Source organism: Taudactylus pleione, unplaced genomic scaffold, assembly GCF_031769625.1.
Source record: "Taudactylus pleione unplaced genomic scaffold, aTauple2 ptg000579l, whole genome shotgun sequence".
Lineage (NCBI taxonomy): Eukaryota > Metazoa > Chordata > Amphibia > Anura > Myobatrachidae > Taudactylus > Taudactylus pleione.
The window spans coordinates 5,628,920-5,647,660 of record NW_028284981.1 but is presented as its reverse complement, the minus strand read 5'-3'; the positions used below and the strand labels follow the sequence as shown (position 1 = coordinate 5,647,660).

At 55.2% G+C, this 18,741-nt stretch overlaps 1 non-coding gene across 1 annotated transcript; it reads right to left on the bottom strand.

Annotated features, from left to right (window-relative positions):
* Positions 1-6,430: 6,430 nt before the first annotated feature.
* Positions 6,431-6,585, bottom strand: LOC148481485 (5.8S ribosomal RNA). The gene has a single exon (XR_015871908.1). It is a non-coding gene; the product is annotated as a 5.8S ribosomal RNA (ribosomal RNA).
* Positions 6,586-18,741: the final 12,156 nt, after the last annotated feature.

Genomic DNA, 18,741 nt, shown 5'->3' with positions numbered 1-18,741 from the left:
AACCTTTGTGCCGCCATATAAATAAAGGATAATAATAATATGAAAAACTAATTACTATTTGTTTGTGAATAATTACACAGTGACTTACCTGCTGTTTCTTCTCTTAGATGCGGATGAAGAACCCAAGGAATTCAGCTATAAGAGCTTTCCCATGCGCTGGAGCAGCAGGATGTACTGCCACAGCCACCAGTTCCCTGCCTCCCCCCCACCTGCTGCTCTGCCTCAGACTCCATCTAGGCACCTTCTGGAGGGCGTACAAGTAAATGCTTTAAGCAACAAAGATGTACTAGAAGACATCAAGAATGTTCTCCAGGAAATTAAGGAGCAGCAGGCAGCTATGGGAAAGGCAATGACATCTGCCATAAGGGAGGTTGGCAGAGCCTTGGGTGTCATCCTGGAGCGACTGGTCCCTGCAGCCCCTGGGCCTGTCCATCGCAATTGATTTTTATTTTTCTTACATATGTATATACATATTTATTGATTATAAATATAGAATTCCATTAAAAAACATACTAGCTGTGTTTTTATTATTTGTAACCTAAATATTGATGTTGCCTGGGTAACATAGTGATTAATGGTTGCACCAATGGTAATGTTTTCTGTATAAGAGGATTCATCTTATGACAAATGTGTCTCCAAACATGCTACATAGATGCATATTTTACATTAACATGATAGATAATACTTAGAAAAAAAAAATATTTGCCCATTTTGCTCTCACAGGCGGATGAAAAATTTCTGTATTCGGGACTTTATTTGGAAAAATAAACGTCTTCGAATTGGCTTGCTGAAGCTTCAACAAACCCGGGCTAATGGAGGAGTTAATTTACCTAATTTAAAACTATATAGCTATGCTTGAGTTTTGAGATACATACAGGATTCAATGCACAGGATGGACTTATATACTGATTCAAAGCTGGATCAGTCTTTTCTACCTGATCAGCACCTATTGGTGTTCCTTCATTCCCATTAACAACAATTATCTGAGGATATTATTAGTAATCCCTTACTGATGGTTGCATGGCCAGTTTGGCACTTTGCTAGAAAGCAAAGGAATTGAAATTGTCATCATTCTCTCTTCCTCCCGTTATTTTTAAACCCTGAGTTTCAAAAAGGGGAGGTTGCTGCACCTTTCTCATTATGGCCTGATAGGGGGATCCCTTATGTCCGAACATTGGTCAACACTGAAAACTGTCGGCCCTATCGGGTGGGGGAATTAGTGGATCAATATTGATTACCTCAATAATCCCACTCTCTGGTGTTATATCAGACACAGCACTGCGAGTTCCATGATACGGACTCTTTCCCCAGTAGATTGGTCCAACCTCTGGATCCCTTGTTAACTAGACCTATGGGGGGACGGGGAGTAATTTCTCTCCATTATAACATTCTTCAGATTCCCTTAGACCATTCTAAAATATCTACAGGATTATCTACCTGGTGTACTGTATTTTCACATATTACCATGGAAAGCCTGTTATGTTCATCCCTCTATCCTCAATCAGTGCTCTCATCCAGCATGTATAGAGAAATTATATATATATATATATATATATATATATATATATATATATATATACACATATATAATTTATCATAATGGGCATCTCTCCCTCCACCACAGGATCCTGATGGGATTGTCAGATACTAGTATTTGTGCTAAATGCGGGGCCACTGATTCAACCTTTATACATTGTATGTGGGATTGCCCCCTTATACGTAGATTTTGGTCATCGATCAACAGATGTTAGACGTTAGTTATCTTCTATCGGCGGAGTGGATTTTGGGTATCCTGTCCCACGTCTGTTACAGGTAGGGGAGATAGTAAAAAATGATTATTGATTATATCAGCGGTGGCTCGTAAGTGTATATTACAGATGTGGACCCATGCAGATCCTCCATCTGTTTCTTTATTTCGGGCTAAATTATTTTTTTTCTTTTCAAATGGATTGGCAAGAGACCACATTACATAAGGAGACTAAGGGCCTGATTCAGACCCGGTCGCGAGCGCTGAGCGCTCGCAACTGGGTCGATGTTTGCCCACTGGGCATGCGCACAACGGAGCCAGCACCATCGTGCGCATGCGCGAGACCCGGCTAGCGATGGGTGCTCCATCGCCCCGGTCTCGCACCAAAGGGGGCGAGCTGTCAATGGTGATTGACAGCTCGCCCCGTTTGGTAGGTGGGCAGGGGGGTGGCTTCCCAAATGGAGGCGTTCCCGAAGGAACGCCTGCTGTTTGGGGGCGGCCCCACTGACATCACCAGTGATGTCAGTGGGAGAGCTTCCAGCTCTATTAGAGCCAGAAGCTCTCCGGGGCTTGCGGCCACGAGACCCTACCAGAAGGGTCTCGTCGCAAGCCCGATGGTCTAGACCATCGCGACCATCATCCTGGCCGCTCGCTATAGCTGTGGGTGGTCACCCACAGCTATGTGAGTGGCCAGGAGGCCGCACAAAAAAAAAACGCCCTGATTCAGAGCGAGCGCTCTTTCAGAGCGTCCGTCTCTGAATCAGGGCCTAAGATTGCTGCTTATTTTCAGCTGTGGGAAGGTTTTATAGATTCCTTTACGTTGGCCTTAAGACGCCAAATATATTTATGTTTCCGAAATTCTTCTTGGTATGAAGCCTGGATATTACTGGATGATCCGCCCATTTATTTGTACCCGCTCCACCCCCTCTCGACGCCCCTGGGCATAATGTATAAAGGATGGGCATTGCTGTGGCATAATAGAGGTAAAGGATGGGCATTGCTGTGTGGCATAAGGTTTAAAGGATGGGCATTGTTGCATGGCATTAATGTGTAAAAGTAGTGTATCTTTTATTCAGCCGATGATTCAAAGCCTAAATGGCTTTGCCGTCAGGGTGTGAAAAATGACAAAAGTGCAAGTGCTTATCTTTATATGATACAAGTGACAGTGGCAGTTCAGCGTCCATTCTTCCTCCTCCGGGCACCGGGTGCCACAGGTCAGTGACGTCACACAGCAGCATGAGGCAGATAGTGGCATTGTGGGGCAGTAACTAGGGACGCATTTGGGGCCCGTCTGAGAAGAAATTCTACCTTAGCAATGGGTTCCGGCGCTCATTTTTCACACCCTGATGACAAAGCCGTGTAAGCTTTGAAACATAGGCTGAATAAAAGATACTTTAGTAAATAAGTCTGATGGAGTGCCGCCTGCTTCTATTATAGGTAAGAACTACTATGTGAATATCTGCATTTAAGAAGGCACCCCAGCAGTAGAACCAAGGAGCTCACTTAGCGCTCACGACCGAGTCGATGTTGCCCCACAGCGCATGCACCTTCCTGGCTGCTGGCGGAGGACTCTGTCTCTCCCTGGGTGATAGCCGGAAAGCTCCCAGTTGCATGGGTTCCTCAAAGACGATGATCTCAAAGGCCTATGCCTATATTGTCGAGCTAGAGGGCATCCGCTGAAATCTTGCCCACATAGGCCAGTAAAAGATCGGGTCTGAATGTATAGGAGGAGTTACATTTAGGCCTGGCATCTGTTTCCTCAAAAAATTAATTGCTAGTTCCTGCGGTGGTACATCTGTCACAATCCGTCCATTCCGTATCGGCGTTTGTGGACAGCGGTGCTGCTGGGAACTTCATGGACTTATAATTTTTTTCATTCCTTAGGTTTAGCTGCAGTTTCCTTTACCTCAAGAGGTTCCTATTTGTGGGTTAGATGGTGGTCTGGTGGCTAATGGTCTTATCAAATTCAAGACACCACCTCCGTCTCTCAGTTGGAATTTTGCATTCGGAGATGATTTCTTTTATGCTACTCCAGTGTCCTTTTGCTCCTGTTATTTTGGGGTTTCCATGGTTAATGACCCATAATCCCGTCATTGATAGGAATTTCGACACGCAGGACTCCATTTGACAATATACCCCATAATCCAGTTTATCTACACCCATCCGGACGGCTATCTCTGCTATCTCAGAGTCTCTTCCAGCACTTCCTGCTCAATACCATCTTTTTGCAGCTGTTTTTTCTAAATCAAAGGACAATTCTCTACCACCTCATCGTCCGTATGATTGCGCCATACAGCTGTTACCAGGAGCCAAGTTACCCAAGGGTCGTCTCTATTCTCTTTCTATTCCTGAGAATAAGGCCATGGAGGAGTATATTGCAGATGCCTTGGCTAAAGGATTCATCCGTCCTTCTAAATCTCCGGTTGGGGCTGGTTTCTTCTTCGTCCAGAAGAAGGATGGGTCATTACGTCCTTGCATTGAGTTTAGGGCATTGAACGAAATCACCATCAAAAACTCGTACCCTTTGCCCTTGATCTCTGTACTTTTTGATCAGCTCCGGCAAGCTTCCATTTTTTTTATGTGCATTCAGCCAGCAGCCCTTCTGTGCGTCCAGCAGACCCACTTATGTGTGTCCAACCATGCCCCCCCTTTTAAGCAATCAGCCAGCCCCCTCCCTTTATGTGCATCCAGGCAGGCCCTCCCCTTATGTGTGTCCAGCCAGGAACCCCCCTTATGTGCAGTCAGCAAGGCCATCCCCTTATGTGTATCCAGCCAGCTTCCCAATGTGTTCAGCCTTCCCCCTCCATTCACAGGTACAGCACAGTCAGCCTTGTACAGCAGCGCATTTAAACTTACCGGCTACTGTACCTGTGCTGAGTCCCAGCCCCCGGGCAGTGATGCACCTACGCATGTTGCTGGAGCCAGCTGATGGGCTGTTAGATCCGGGGCGGGTCCTAGTGCCCGCCTGCTCAATCTAATGTGACAGAGACAGCATCAGCGCTGCTGCTGCTCTCCGTAACGAAAAAAAATGCCACAAACTACAGGGGGGGGGTTTAGGAGCGGGCCACCCCTTTCTGCCAGTTGTCCGGGCCCAGGACTGCAGGTCTGACAGTCCCCCCCTGATGGAGGCCCTGCAACTCTGTGTTATATTGTGTGCACTGACACTCTCCATTACGTATATGGCAGGCACTGCGACACTATCTGCATTATATGATGAGTACTGCAACACGCTGCATTATATATTGAGAAATGCAACAACTCTCTGCATTATATGATGGGTACTGCGGCATAGTAGGTGCTGGCACCCTAATGTAACGGGACTAACAATGGGTATTTCCCTCACCGTACATTCATTTCAGACTTTACAATGCTGATGGCTGTATCCAAGCTAGCCCAAGGTGACTGGAGCTACAGCTTCTAATCCCTATGCCTTCTGGAGACTCGACTAGAATACCAGATTCAGCATTACTGTTGTTATATATATATTTTTTTATTTGGCTCTGGACCTGTGCATGTTTCTTAAATGTTACTTCTGCTCCTCTGCTAGCTAGCCACACCCCCATCTGGCCACACCCCTTTAGCTTTGCACCGCCTCCCTTCAGTGGGCCACTACCATTGCATTCCCCTTGTGGACCCTTCATGTCCCAGTCCGACACTGAGGGTGCTGCTGTGGGTGGCAGGAAAGGGGTGAGAGACTGCGGGCTATTGCGGGTGAGAGGGGCGGCCACTGGCTGCTGTGGTCAGTAGGAAGGGGGAGAGACTACCGGCTGATGGGGGGGGTGCTGGCTGCTGCTCTTGTGGGTGGTAGGAAGAAAGGGGAGATTAGACTGCCGGCTAATGCGGGAGGGAGGGGGCACTTATTGCTGTGGGGTGGCAGGAAGAAGGGGGAGAGGAGGCTGCCGGCTGATACGCAAAGGGGGGGGTAAGTTCAAAATACCGCTCGTTAATAAATACACACTGTGGCCGGAGGATGACCACACGTGATTACAATGGCTGCCAAGGCATTGAGGGGATTAACCCTCATGCCATTGCGCCATTTTTAAAAGGACAGTGTAAAAGCAAACTGCACATGGTTTATAATAAACTGTTTTAAAGTATATATGTATTGCTGTAATGCACTGCAGCTGATTTGCAATGCATTAGTGCATGAAGCAACGTATATTTAATAGGCTATGCACTATATGGTTTAAATGTATATGTTGTAGAGAAAATGCACTTAAATGTTACAGCCTTCTAAAACAAAACAACTTATACATTCCTTATAAGTCAAATGGTTATGAGACACTCTCACCTCCTGACATAGGAAGTGATATGTTAATTGTCCTGACCTATGCTAGTGGTCAGACCCATTGTGCAACAAAGCTTTCTTAGAAATCTTCCAGTCAGGTCTAATCTGGAATGCACTTCAGTGTGGTGTGAAGAGTCAAATGGCCTGAGACTATCTCCTGTGTGTGTGCACTTCTGGGGAAAAAGTGGTCTTCCTGCAATAATCATGAAAAAACAAACAAAGTGAATATTATTGCTGGTTATTCTACATAGATATTTTGTCACTATGTGATACATGTATCAAAGGATGCCGCCCCACTTGCAGAATCTCCCATGCTCTCCTGGAGCCCTGGCCGGGATGTCTCGCTCGCAAAGTGTCCCATGCTCTCCTGGAGCAATGGCCGATCGATGGGGGAGCGACCCTCAGACAGGCGTAGCCCCGGGGAGGAACCCGGGGCCGCAAGGTGCGTTCGAAGTGTCGATGATCAATGTGTCCTGGAACTCACACTAATTCTCGCAACTAGCTGCGTTCTTCATCGACGCGTGAGCCGAGTGATCCATCGCTGAGAGTCGTGGCTTTAATCTCTCTTTTTTTTCCGTGACTTGCATTGCGGTTGGCAGGGGTACTCTTCGTTCCGGGGGGGGACACGGTGTGCTGGGGCCCTGGTGTCCGGGTGCCCAGCCGCCACATCCATCCAGAGTCCGGGGGCAGGAGAGCGGGTCGAGAGGATGGGCCGCGGAACCCGTCCCCCACGGCTCCTGCCGGCGGGAGGCATGACGTCTCGGGTCTTCTTGACCTACCACCTCCTCCCCCCTCTCTGGGACAGGCGAGGAGGTGAGCGGTACCCGGATCGGCCTGGAGGGGACATATGCTTCTGGAAAATCGGCTCGCCCGCTGGCGGGGCCGGGACGCCTTGCTAGCAGAATCTCCCATGCTCTCCTGGAGTCCTGGCCGAGCCGCCTCACTCGCAGAATCTCCCATGCTCTCCTGGAGCCCCGGCTGGGATGCCTAGCTCGCTGAATCTCCCATACTCTCCTCGAGCTTTGGCCCTGACATCACGCTCACAGAATCTCCCATTCTCTCCTGGAGCACAGGCCAGGACGCCACACTCGCAGAACATCCCATGCTCTCCTGGAGCCCTGGCTGGGACACTTTGGTCGCAACATGTCCATGCTCTCCTGGAGCCCTGGCTGGGATTCCTCGCTCGCAGAATATCCTATGCTCTGCTGGAGCCCTGGCTGGGATGCCTCACTCGCAGAATATCCTATGCTCTCCTGGAGGCCTGGCTGGGACACCTCGCTCGCAACATGTCCATGCTCTCCTGGAGCCCTGGCTGGGATGCCTCGCTCGCACAATTTTCCATGCTCTCCTGGAGCCCTGGCCGGGACACCTCGCTCTCAAAATTTCCATACTCTACTGGAGCCCTGGCCAGAATGCCTCGCTTGCAGAACCTCCCATGCTCTCCTGGAGATCTGGCTGGGATGCCTCGCACACAGAATCTCCCATACTCTCCTAGAGCCCTGGCCGGGACACCTCGCTCGCAAAATGTCAATAGTCTCCTGGAGCCCTGGCCGGGATGCCTCACTCGCAGAATCTCCCATGCTCTCCTAAAGCTCTGGCCGGGACACCTCGCTTGCAAAATTTCCATGGTCTCCTGGAGCCCTGGCCGGGATGCCACGCTCACAGAATCTCCCATGCTCTCCTGGAGCCCTGGCAGGGACGCCTTGCTCGCACAAGTTCCCATGCTCTCCTGGAGCCCTGGCTTGGATGCCTCACTCGCACAAGTTCCCATGGTCTGCTGGAGCCCTGGCTGGGAAACCTCGTTCGCAGAATCTCCATTGCTTTCCTGGAGCCCTGGCCATACAGCCCCTCTCTCAGAATCTCTCATTGGGACTTCCAGAGGTTGCAGGTCCCCAGTCTGCCACCGGGTGGCAGTGTGCCACAGGGAAGGGATGCCTCGCTCACAGAATCTCCCATGCTCACAACATGTCCATGCTCTCCTGGACCCCTTCCTGGGACGACTCGCTTGCAGAATGTCCCATTCTCTCCTGGAGCCCTGGCTGGGACACCTCGCTGACAACATGTCCATGCTCTCCTGGAGCCCTGGCAGGGATGCCTTGCTCACAACATGTCCATGCTCTCCTGGAGCCCTGGCTGGGATGCCTCGCTCACAGAATCTCCCATGGTCTCCTGGACCCCTGGCAGGGACGCCTCACTTCCAAAATTTCCCATTGTCTCCTGGAGCTCAGGCTGGGAAGCCGCGCTCGCAGAAACTCCCATGCTTTCCTGGAGCCCTGGCTGGAATGCCTCGCTCACATCATGTCCATGCTGTCCTGGAGCCCTGGCTGGGACATCTCACTCGAAGAATCTCCCATGCTCTCCTGGAGCCCAGGCAGGGACGCCTCGCTCACAACATGTCCATGTTCTCTTGGAGCCCTGGCAGGGACGCCTCACTCGCAGAATCTCCCATGCTCTCCTGGAGCCCTGGATGGGAAACCTCGCTCACAACATGTCCATTCTCTCCTGGAGCCCTGGCTGTGACACCTCGCTGACAACATGTCCATGCTCTCCTGGAGCCCTGGCTGGGACGCCTCACTCACAGAATCTCCCATACTCTCCTGGAGCCCTGGCAGGGACGCCTCGCTCACAACATGTCCAAGCTCTCCTGGAGAACTGGCTGGGATGCCTCACTCACAGAATCTCCCATGGTCTCCTGGAGCCCTGGCCGGGATGCCTCACTTCCAAAATTTCCAATTGTCTCCTGGAGCTCAGGCTGGGAAGCCTAGCTCGAAAAATCTCCCATTATCTACTGGAGCTCTGGCTGGGATGCCTCGCTCGCAGAAACTCCCATGCTCTCCTGGACCCCTGGCTGGGACGCCTCGCTCACAACATGTCCATGCTCTCCTGGAGCACTGGCTGGGACACCTCACTTGCAGAATATCCCTTGCTCTCCTGGAGCCCTGGCTGGGACGCCTCGCTCACAACATGTCCATGCTCTCATGGAGCCCTGGCAGGGACGCCTCGCTCGCAGAATCTCCCATGCTCTTCTGGAGCCCTGGCTGGGACGCCTCACTCACAACATGTCCATGCTCTCCTGGAGCCCTGGCTGGGACGTCTCACTTGCAGAATCTCCCATTCTCTCCTGGAGCCCTAGCTGGAACGCCTCGCTCACAACATATCCATGCTCTCCTGGAGCCCTGGCTGGGACACCACACTCGCACAATCTCCTTTGCTCTCCTGGAGCCCTGGCTGGGACTCCTCGCGCACAACATGTCCATGCTCTCATGGAGCCCTGGCAGGGACGCCTTGGTCGCATAATCTCCCATACTCTCCTGGAGCTCTGGATGGGATGCCTCACTCACAACATGTCCGTGTTCTCCTGGAGAACTGGCTGGGATGCCTTGCTCACAGAATCTCCCATGGTCTTCTGGAGCCCTGCCCAGGACACCTTACTTCCAAAATTTCCCATTGTCTCCTGGAGCTCAGGCTGGGAAGCCGCGCTTGCAGAAACTCCCATGCTCTCCTTGAGCCCTGGCTGGAACACCTCGCTCACAACATGTCCATGCTCTACTAGAGCCTGGCTGGGACGACTCACTCGCAGAATCTCCCATGCTCTCCTGCAGCCCTGGCAGGGACGCCTCGCTCACAACATGTGCATGCACTCCTGGAGCCCTGGCCAGGCTGCCTCGCTCCCAGAATCTCCCATGCTCTCCTGAGCCCTGGCAGGGAAGCCTCGCTCGCAGAATCTCCCATGCTCTCCTGGAGCGCTGGCTGGGACGCCTCGCTCACAACATGTCCATGCTCTCCTGGAGAACTGGCTGGAATGCCTCGCTCACAGAATCTCCCATGGTCTCCTGGAGCCCTGGCTGGGAAGCCTCGCTCGCAAAATCTCCCATTGTCTCCTGGAGCTCAGGCTGGGAAGCCGCGCTCGCAGAAACTCCCATGCTCTCCTGGAGCCCTGGCTGGAACGCCTCGCTCACAACATGTTCAAGCAGTCCTGGAGCCCTGGCTGGGACATCTCACTCGCAGAATCTCCCATGCTCTCCTGGAGCCCTGGCAGGGACACCTCACTCACAACTTGTCCATGCTCTCCTGGAGCCCTGGCTGCGACGCCTCACTTGCAGAATCTCCCATGCTCTCCTGGAGCCCTGGCTGGGACGCCTCGCTCACAACATGTCCATGTTCTCTTGGAACCCTGGCAGGGACGCCTCACTTGCAGAATCTCCCATGCTCTCCTGGAGCCCTGGCTGGGACACCTCGCTTGCAGAATGTCCCATGCTCTCCTGGAGCCCAGGCTGGGACGACTCACTTGCAGAATCTCCCATGCTCTCCTGGAGCTCTGGCTGGGATTCCTCGCTCACAACATGTCCATGCACTCCTGGAGCCCTGGCCAGGCTGCCTCGCTCCCAGAATCTCCCATGCTCTCCTGAGCCCTGGCCGGGACGCCTCGTTTACAATGTCTCCCATGCACTCCTGGAGCCCTGGCAGGGACACCTCGCTCGAAGAATCTCCCGTGCTCTCCTGGAGCCCTGGCAGGGATGCCTCGATCACAACATGTCCATGCACTCCTGGAGCCCTGGCCGGGCTTCCTTGCTCCCAGAATCTCCCATGCTATCCAGAGCCCTGGCTGGGATGCCTCGTTTACAATGTCTCCCATGCACTCCTGGAGCCTTGGCAGGGACACCTCGCTCGAAGAATCTCCCGTGCTTTCCTGGAGCCCTGGCAGGGATGCCTCGATCACAACATGTCCATGCACTCCTGGAGCCCTGGCCGGGCTTCCTTGCTCCCAGAATCTCCCATGCTCTCCAGAGCCCTGGCTGGGATGCCTCGTTTACAATGTCTCCCATGCACTCCTGGAGCCTTGGCAGGGACACCTCGCTCACAGAATCTCCCATGCTCTGCTGGAGACCTGGCAGGGACACCTCACTCACAGAATCTCCCATGCTCTCCTGGAGCGCTGGCTGGGATGCCTCGCTCACAACATGTCCATGCTCTCCTGGAGAACTGGCTGGGATGCCTCAATCACAGAATCTCCCTTGGTCTCCTGGAGCCCGTGCCGGGATGCCTCACTTCCAAAATTTCCAATTGTCTCCTGGAACTCTGGCTGGGAAGCCTCGCTCGCAGAAACTCCCATGCTCTCCTGGAGCCCTGGCTGGAATGCCTCGCTCACAACATGTCCATGCTGTCCTGGAGCCCTGCCTGGAACATCTCGCTCGAAGAATCTCCCGTGCTCTCCAGGAGCCCTGGCAGGGATGCCTCGCTCACAACATGCCCAGGCACTCCGGGAGCCCTGGCCGGGCTTCCTGGCTCCCAGAATCTCCCATGCTCTCCTGAGCCCTGGCTGGGATGCCTCGTTTACAAAGTCTCCCATGCTCTCCTGGAGCCCTGGCAGGGATGCCTCGCTCACAGAATCTCCCATGCTCTCCTGGAGCCCTGGCTGGGACGCCTCGCTCACAACATGTCCATGCTCTCCTGGAGCACTGGCTGGGACACCTCACTTGCACAATCTCCCTTGCTCTCCTGGAGCCTTGGCTGGGACGCCTCGCTCACAACATGTCCATGCTCTCATGGAGCCCTGGCAGGGATGCCTCGCTCACAGAATCTCCCATGCTCTCCTGAGCCCTGGCCGGGACACCTCATTCACAAAGTCTCCCATGCTTGCCTGGAGCCCTGGAAGGGACGCCTCGCTCGCAGAATCTCCATGCTCTCCTGGAGCGCTGGCTGGGACGCTTCGCTCACAACATGTCCATGCTCTCCAAGAGAACTGGCTGGGATACCTCACTCACAGAATTTCCCATGGTCTCCTAGAGCCCTGGCCGGGACGCCTCACTTCCAAAATTTCCCATTGTCTCCTGGAGCTCAGGCTTGGAAGCCGTGCTCGCAGAAACTCCCATTGTCTCCTGGAGCTCTGGCTGGGACATCTCGCTCGAAGAATCTCCCATGCTCTCCTGAGCCCTGGCCGGGACGCCTCGTTTACAAAGTCTCCCATGCTCTCCTGGAGACCTGGCAGGGACGCCTCACTCACAGAATCTCCCATGCTCTCCTGGAGCCCTGGCTGGGATGCCTCGCTCACAACATGTCCATGCTCTCATGGAGCCCTGGCAGGGATGCCTCACTTGCAGAATCTCCCATGCTCTCCTGGAGCCCTGGCTGGGACATCTCGCTTGCAGAATATCCCATTCTCTCCTGGAGCCTTGGCTGGGACACCTCGCTCACAACATGTCCATGCTCTCCTGGAGCCCTGGCTGGGATGCCTCGCTCACAACATGTTCATGCTCTCCTGGAGAACTGGCTGGGAGGCCTCGCTCACAGAATCTCCGATGGTCTCCTGGAGCCCTGGCCAGGACACCTCACTTCCAAAATTTCCCATTGTCTCCTGGAGCTCTGGCTGGGAAGCCTCGCTCGCAAAATCTCCCATTGTCTCCTGGAGCTCTGGTTGGGATGCCTCGCTCGCAGAAACTCCCATGCTCTCCTGGAGCCCTGGCTGGAACGCCTCGCTCACAACATGTCCATGCTGTCCTGGAGCCCTGGCTGGGTCATCTCGCTCGTAGAATCTCCCATGCTCTCCTGGAGCCCTAGCAGGGACGCCTCGCTCACAACATGTCCATGTTCTCCTGGAGAACTGGCTGGGATGCCTTGCTCACAGAATCTCCCATGGTCTCCTGGAGCCCTGGCCAGGACGCCTCACTTCCAAAATTTCCAATTTTCTCCTGGAGCTCTGGCTGGGAAGCCTCGCTCGCAAAATCTCCCATTATCTACTAGAGCTCTGGCTGGGACGCATCACTCGCAGAATCTCCCATGCTCTCCTGGAGCCTTGGCTGGGACACCTCGCTCACAACATGTCCATGCTCTCCAGGAGAACTGGCAGGGATGCATCACTCGCAGAATCTCCCATGCTCTCCTGGAGCCTTGGCTGGGACACCTCGCTGACAACATGTCCATGCTCTCCTGGAGCCCTGGCAGGGACGCCTCGCTCACAACATGTCCATGCTCTCCTGGAGAACTGGCTGGGATGCCTCGCTCACAGAATCTCCCATGGTCTCCTGGAGCCCTGGCCAGGACGCCTCACTTCCAAAATTTCCAACTGTCTCCTGGAGCTCTGGCTGGGAAGCCTCGCTCGCAAAATCTCCGATTATCTACTAGAGCTCTGGCTGGGACGCATCACTCGCAGAATCTCCCATGCTCTCCTGGAGCCTTGGCTGGGACACCTCGCTCACAACATGTCCATGCTCTCCTGGAGCGCTGGCTGGGACGTCTCGCTCACAACATGTCCATACACTCCTGGAGCCCTGGCCGAGCTGCCTCGCTCACAGAATCTCCCATGGTCTCCTTGTGCCCTGGCTAGGACGCCTCACTTCCAAAATTTCCAATTGTCTCCTGGAGCTCAGGCTGGGAAGCCTCGCTCGCAGAAACTCCCATGCTCTCCTGGAGCCCTGGGTGGAACGCCTTGGTCGCATAATCTCCCATACTCTCCTGGAGCCCTGGATGGGATGCCTCACTCACAACATGTCCGTGTTCTCCTGGAGAACTGGCTGGGATGCCTTGCTCACAGAATCTCCCATGGTCTTCTGGAGCCCTGCCCAGGACACCTTACTTCCAAAATTTCCCATTGTCTCCTGGAGCTCAGGCTGGGAAGCCACGCTTGGAGAAACTCCCATGCTCTCCTTGAGCCCTGGCTGGAACACCTCGCTCACAACATGTCCATGCTCTACTAGAGCCTGGCTGGGACGACTCACTCGCAGAATCTCCCATGCTGTCCTGCAGCCCTGGCAGGGACGCCTCGCTCACAACATGTCCATGCACTCCTGGAGCCCTGGCCAGGCTGCCTCGCTCCCAGAATCTCCCATGCTCTCCTGAGCCCAGGCCGGGACGCCTCGTTTACAATGTCTCCCATGCACTCCTGGAGCCCTGGCAGGGACACCTCGCTTGAAGAATCTCCCGTGCTCTCCTGGAGCCCTGGCAGGGATGCCTCGATCACAACATGTCCATGCACTCCTGGAGCCCTGGCCGGGCTTCCTTGCTCCCAGAATCTCCCATGCTATCCAGAGCCCTGGCTGGGATGCCTCGTTTACAATGTCTCCCATGCACTCCTGGAGCCTTGGCAGGGACACCTCGCTCGAAGAATCTCCCGTGCTCTCCTGGAGCCCTGGCAGGGATGCCTCGATCACAACATGTCCATGCACTCCTGGAGCCCTGGCCGGGCTTCCTTGCTCCCAGAATCTCCCATGCTCTCCAGAGCCCTGGCTGGGATGCCTCGTTTACAATGTCTCCCATGCACTCCTGGAGCCTTGGCAGGGACACCTCGCTCACAGAATCTCCCATGCTCTGCTGGAGCCCTGGCAGGGACACCTCACTCACAGAATCTCCCATGCTCTCCTGGAGCGCTGGCTGGGATGCCTCGCTCACAACATGTCCATGCTCTCCTGGAGAACTGGCTGGGATGCCTCAATCACAGAATCTCCCTTGGTCTCCTGGAGCCCGTGCCGGGATGCCTCACTTCCAAAATTTCCCATTGTCTCCTGGAACTCTGGCTGGGAAGCCTCGCTCGCAGAAACTCCCATGCTCTCCTGGAGCCCTGGCTGGAATGCCTCGCTCACAACATGTCCATGCTGTCCTGGAGCCCTGCCTGGAACATCTCGCTCGAAGAATCTCCCGTGCTCTCCAGGAGCCCTGGCAGGGATGCCTCGCTCACAACATGCCCAGGCACTCCGGGAGCCCTGGCCGGGCTTCCTGGCTCCCAGAATCTCCCATGCTCTCCTGAGCCCTGGCTGGGATCCCTCGTTTACAAAGTCTCCCATGCTCTCCTGGAGCCCTGGCAGGGATGCCTCGCTCACAGAATCTCCCATGCTCTCCTGGAGCCCTGGCTGGGACGCCTCGCTCACAACATGTCCATGCTCTCCTGGAGCACTGGCTGGGACACCTCACTCGCACAATCTCCCTTGCTCTCCTGGAGCCTTGGCTGGGACGCCTCGCTCACAACATGTCCATGCTCTCATGGAGCCCTGGCAGGGATGCCTCGCTCACAGAATCTCCCATGCTCTCCTGAGCCCTGGCCGGGACACCTCATTCACAAAGTCTCCCATGCTTGCCTGGAGCCCTGGAAGGGACGCCTCGCTCGCAGAATCTCCATGCTCTCCTGGAGCGCTGGCTGGGACACTTCGCTCACAACATGTCCATGCTCTCCAAGAGAACTGGCTGGGATACCTCGCTCACAGAATCTCCCATGGTCTCCTAGAGCCCTGGCCGGGACGCCTCACTTCCAAAATTTCCCATTGTCTCCTGGAGCTCAGGCTTGGAAGCCGTGCTCGCAGAAACTCCCATTGTCTCCTGGAGCTCTGGCTGGGACATCTCGCTCGAAGAATCTCCCATGCTCTCCTGAGCCCTGGCCGGGACGCCTCGTTTACAAAGTCTCCCATGCTCTCCTGGAGACCTGGCAGGGACGCCTCACTCACAGAATCTCCCATGCTCTCCTGGAGCCCTGGCTGGGATGCCTCGCTCACAACATGTCCATGCTCTCATGGAGCCCTGGCAGGGACGCCTCACTTGCAGAATCTCCCATGCTCTCCTGGAGCCCTGGCTGGGACATCTCGCTTGCAGAATATCCCATTCTCTCCTGGAGCCTTGGCTGGGACACCTCGCTCACAACATGTCCATGCTCTCCTGGAGCCCTGGCTGGGATGCCTCGCTCACAACATGTTCATGCTCTCCTGGAGAACTGGCTGGGAGGCCTCGCTCACAGAATCTCCGATGGTCTCCTGGAGCCCTGGCCAGGACACCTCACTTCCAAAATTTCCCATTGTCTCCTGGAGCTCTGGCTGGGAAGCCTCGCTCGCAAAATCTCCCATTGTCTCCTGGAGCTCTGGTTGGGATGCCTCGCTCGCAGAAACTCCCATGCTCTCCTGGAGCCCTGGCTGGAACGCCTCGCTCACAACATGTCCATGCTGTCCTGGAGCCCTGGCTGGGTCATCTCGCTCGTAGAATCTCCCATGCTCTCCTGGAGCCCTAGCAGGGACGCCTCGCTCACAACATGTCCATGCTCTCCTGGAGAACTGGCTGGGATGCCTTGCTCACAGAATCTCCCATGGTCTCCTGGAGCCCTGGCCAGGACGCCTCACTTCCAAAATTTCCAATTTTCTCCTGGAGCTCTGGCTGGGAAGCCTCGCTCGCAAAATCTCCCATTATCTACTAGAGCTCTGGCTGGGACGCATCACTCGCAGAATCTCCCATGCTCTCCTGGAGCCTTGGCTGGGACACCTCGCTCACAACATGTCCATGCTCTCCAGGAGAACTGGCAGGGATGCATCACTCGCAGAATCTCCCATGCTCTCCTGGAGCCTTGGCTGGGACACCTCGCTGACAACATGTCCATGCTCTCCTGGAGCCCTGGCAGGGACGCCTCGCTCACAACATGTCCATGCTCTCCTGGAGAACTGGCTGGGATGCCTCGCTCACAGAATCTCCCATGGTCTCCTGGAGCCCTGGCCAGGACGCCTCACTTCCAAAATTTCCAAATGTCTCCTGGAGCTCTGGCTGGGAAGCCTTGCTCGCAAAATCTCCCATTATCAACTAGAGCTCTGGCTGGGACGCATCACTCGCAGAATCTCCCATGCTCTCCTGGAGCCTTGGCTGGGACACCTCGCTCACAACATGTCCATGCTCTCCTGGAGCGCTGGCTGGGACGTCTCGCTCACAACATGTCCATACACTCCTGGAGCCCTGGCCGAGCTGCCTCGCTCACAGAATCTCCCATGGTCTCCTTGTGCCCTGGCTAGGACGCCTCACTTCCAAAATTTCCAATTGTCTCCTGGAGCTCAGGCTGGGAAGCCTCGCTCGCAGAAACTCCCATGCTCTCCTGGAGCCCTGGGTGGAACGCCTCGCTCACAACATGTCCATGCAGTCCTGGAGCCCTGGCTGGGACATCTCGCTCGCAGAATCTACCATGCTCTCCTGGAGCCCTGGCAGGGACGCCTCGCTCACAAAATGTCCATGCTGTCCTGTAGCCCTGGCTGGGACATCTCTCTAGAAGAATCTCCCATGCTCTCCTGAGCCCTGGCTGGAACGCCTCATTTACAAAGTCTCCCATGCTCTCCTGGAGACCTGGCAGGGACGCCTCACTCACAGAATCTCCCATGCTCTCCTGGAGCCCTGGCTGGGACGCCTCGCTCACAACATCTCCATGCACTTCTGGAGCCCTGGCTGGGACATCTCGCTCCCAGAATCTCCCATGCTCTCCTGAGCCCTGGCCGGGATGCCTCGTTACAATGCTCTGCTGGAGCCCTGGCTGGATCGCCTCACTCGCAGAATCTCCCATGCTCTTCTGGAGCCCTGGATGGGACGCCTCGCTCACAACATGTCCATGCTCTCCTGGAGCCCTGGCTGGGATGTCTCGCTTGCAGAATATCCCATTATCTCCTGGAGCCCTGGCTGGGACACCTCGCTCACAACATGTCCATGCTCTCCTTCAGCCCTGGCAGGGATGGCTCACTTGCAGAATCTCCCATGCTCTCCTGGTGCCCTGGCTGGGACGCCTCAATCACTACATGTCCATGCTCTCCTGGAACCCTGGCTGGGACACCTCGCTCACAACATGTCCATGCTCTCCTAGAGCCCTGGCAGGGACGCCTCACTTGCAGAATCTTCCATGCTCTCCCGGAGCCCTGGCTGGGACGCCTCGATCACTACATGTCCATGCTCTCCTGGAGCCCTGGCTTGGACGCCTCGCTCGCAGAATCTCCCATGCTCTCCTGGAGCCCTGGCTATGATGCCTTGCTCACAACATGTCCATGCTCTCCTGGAGCCCTGGCAGGGACACCTCGCTCGCAGAATCTCCCATGCTCTCCTGGAGCCCTGGCAGGGACACCTCGCTCACACCATGTCCTTGCTCTCCTGGAGCCCTGACAGGGACACCTCACTCACAAAATGTCCATGCTCTCCTGGAGCCCTGGCTGGGATGCCTCGCAGAATCTCCCATGCTCTTCTGGAGCACTGCCAGGGACACCTCGCTCGCAGAATCTCCCATGCTCTCCTGGAGGCCTGGCTGGGACGCCTCGCTCACATCATATCCATGCTGTCCTGGAGCCCTGGCTGAGATGCCTCGCTCACAGAATCTCCCATGCTCTCCTGAGCCCTGGCCGGGACGCCTCATTTACAAAGTCTCCCATGCTCTTCTGGAGACCTGGCAGGAACGCCTTGCTCAAAGAATCTCCCATGCTCTCCTGGAGGCCTGTCCAGGACGCCACACTCACAGAATCTCCCATGGTCTCCTGGAGCCCTGGCCGGGACACCTTGCTCACAACATGTCCATGCTCTCCTGGAGCCCTTGCCAGAACACATCGCATACAGAATATCGCATGCTCTCCTGGAGCCCTGGCTGGGACACCTCGCTCGCAGAATCTCCCATGCTCTCCTGGAGCCCTGGCTGGGACACCTTGCTCGCAGAATCTCCCATGCTCTCCTGGAGCCCTGGCTGGGACGCCTCGCTCACAACATGTCCATGCTCTCCTGGAGCCCTGGCTGGGACACCTCGCTCGCAGAATCTCTCATGCTCTCCTGGAGCCCTGGCTGGGACACCTCGCTCACTGTCCATGCTCTCCTGGAGCCCTGGCCAGAACACATCGCATACAGAATATCCCATGCTCTCCTGGAGCACTGGCTGGGACACCTCGCTCGCAGAATCTCCCATGCTCTCCTGGAGCCCTGGCCAGAACACATCGCATACAGAATATCC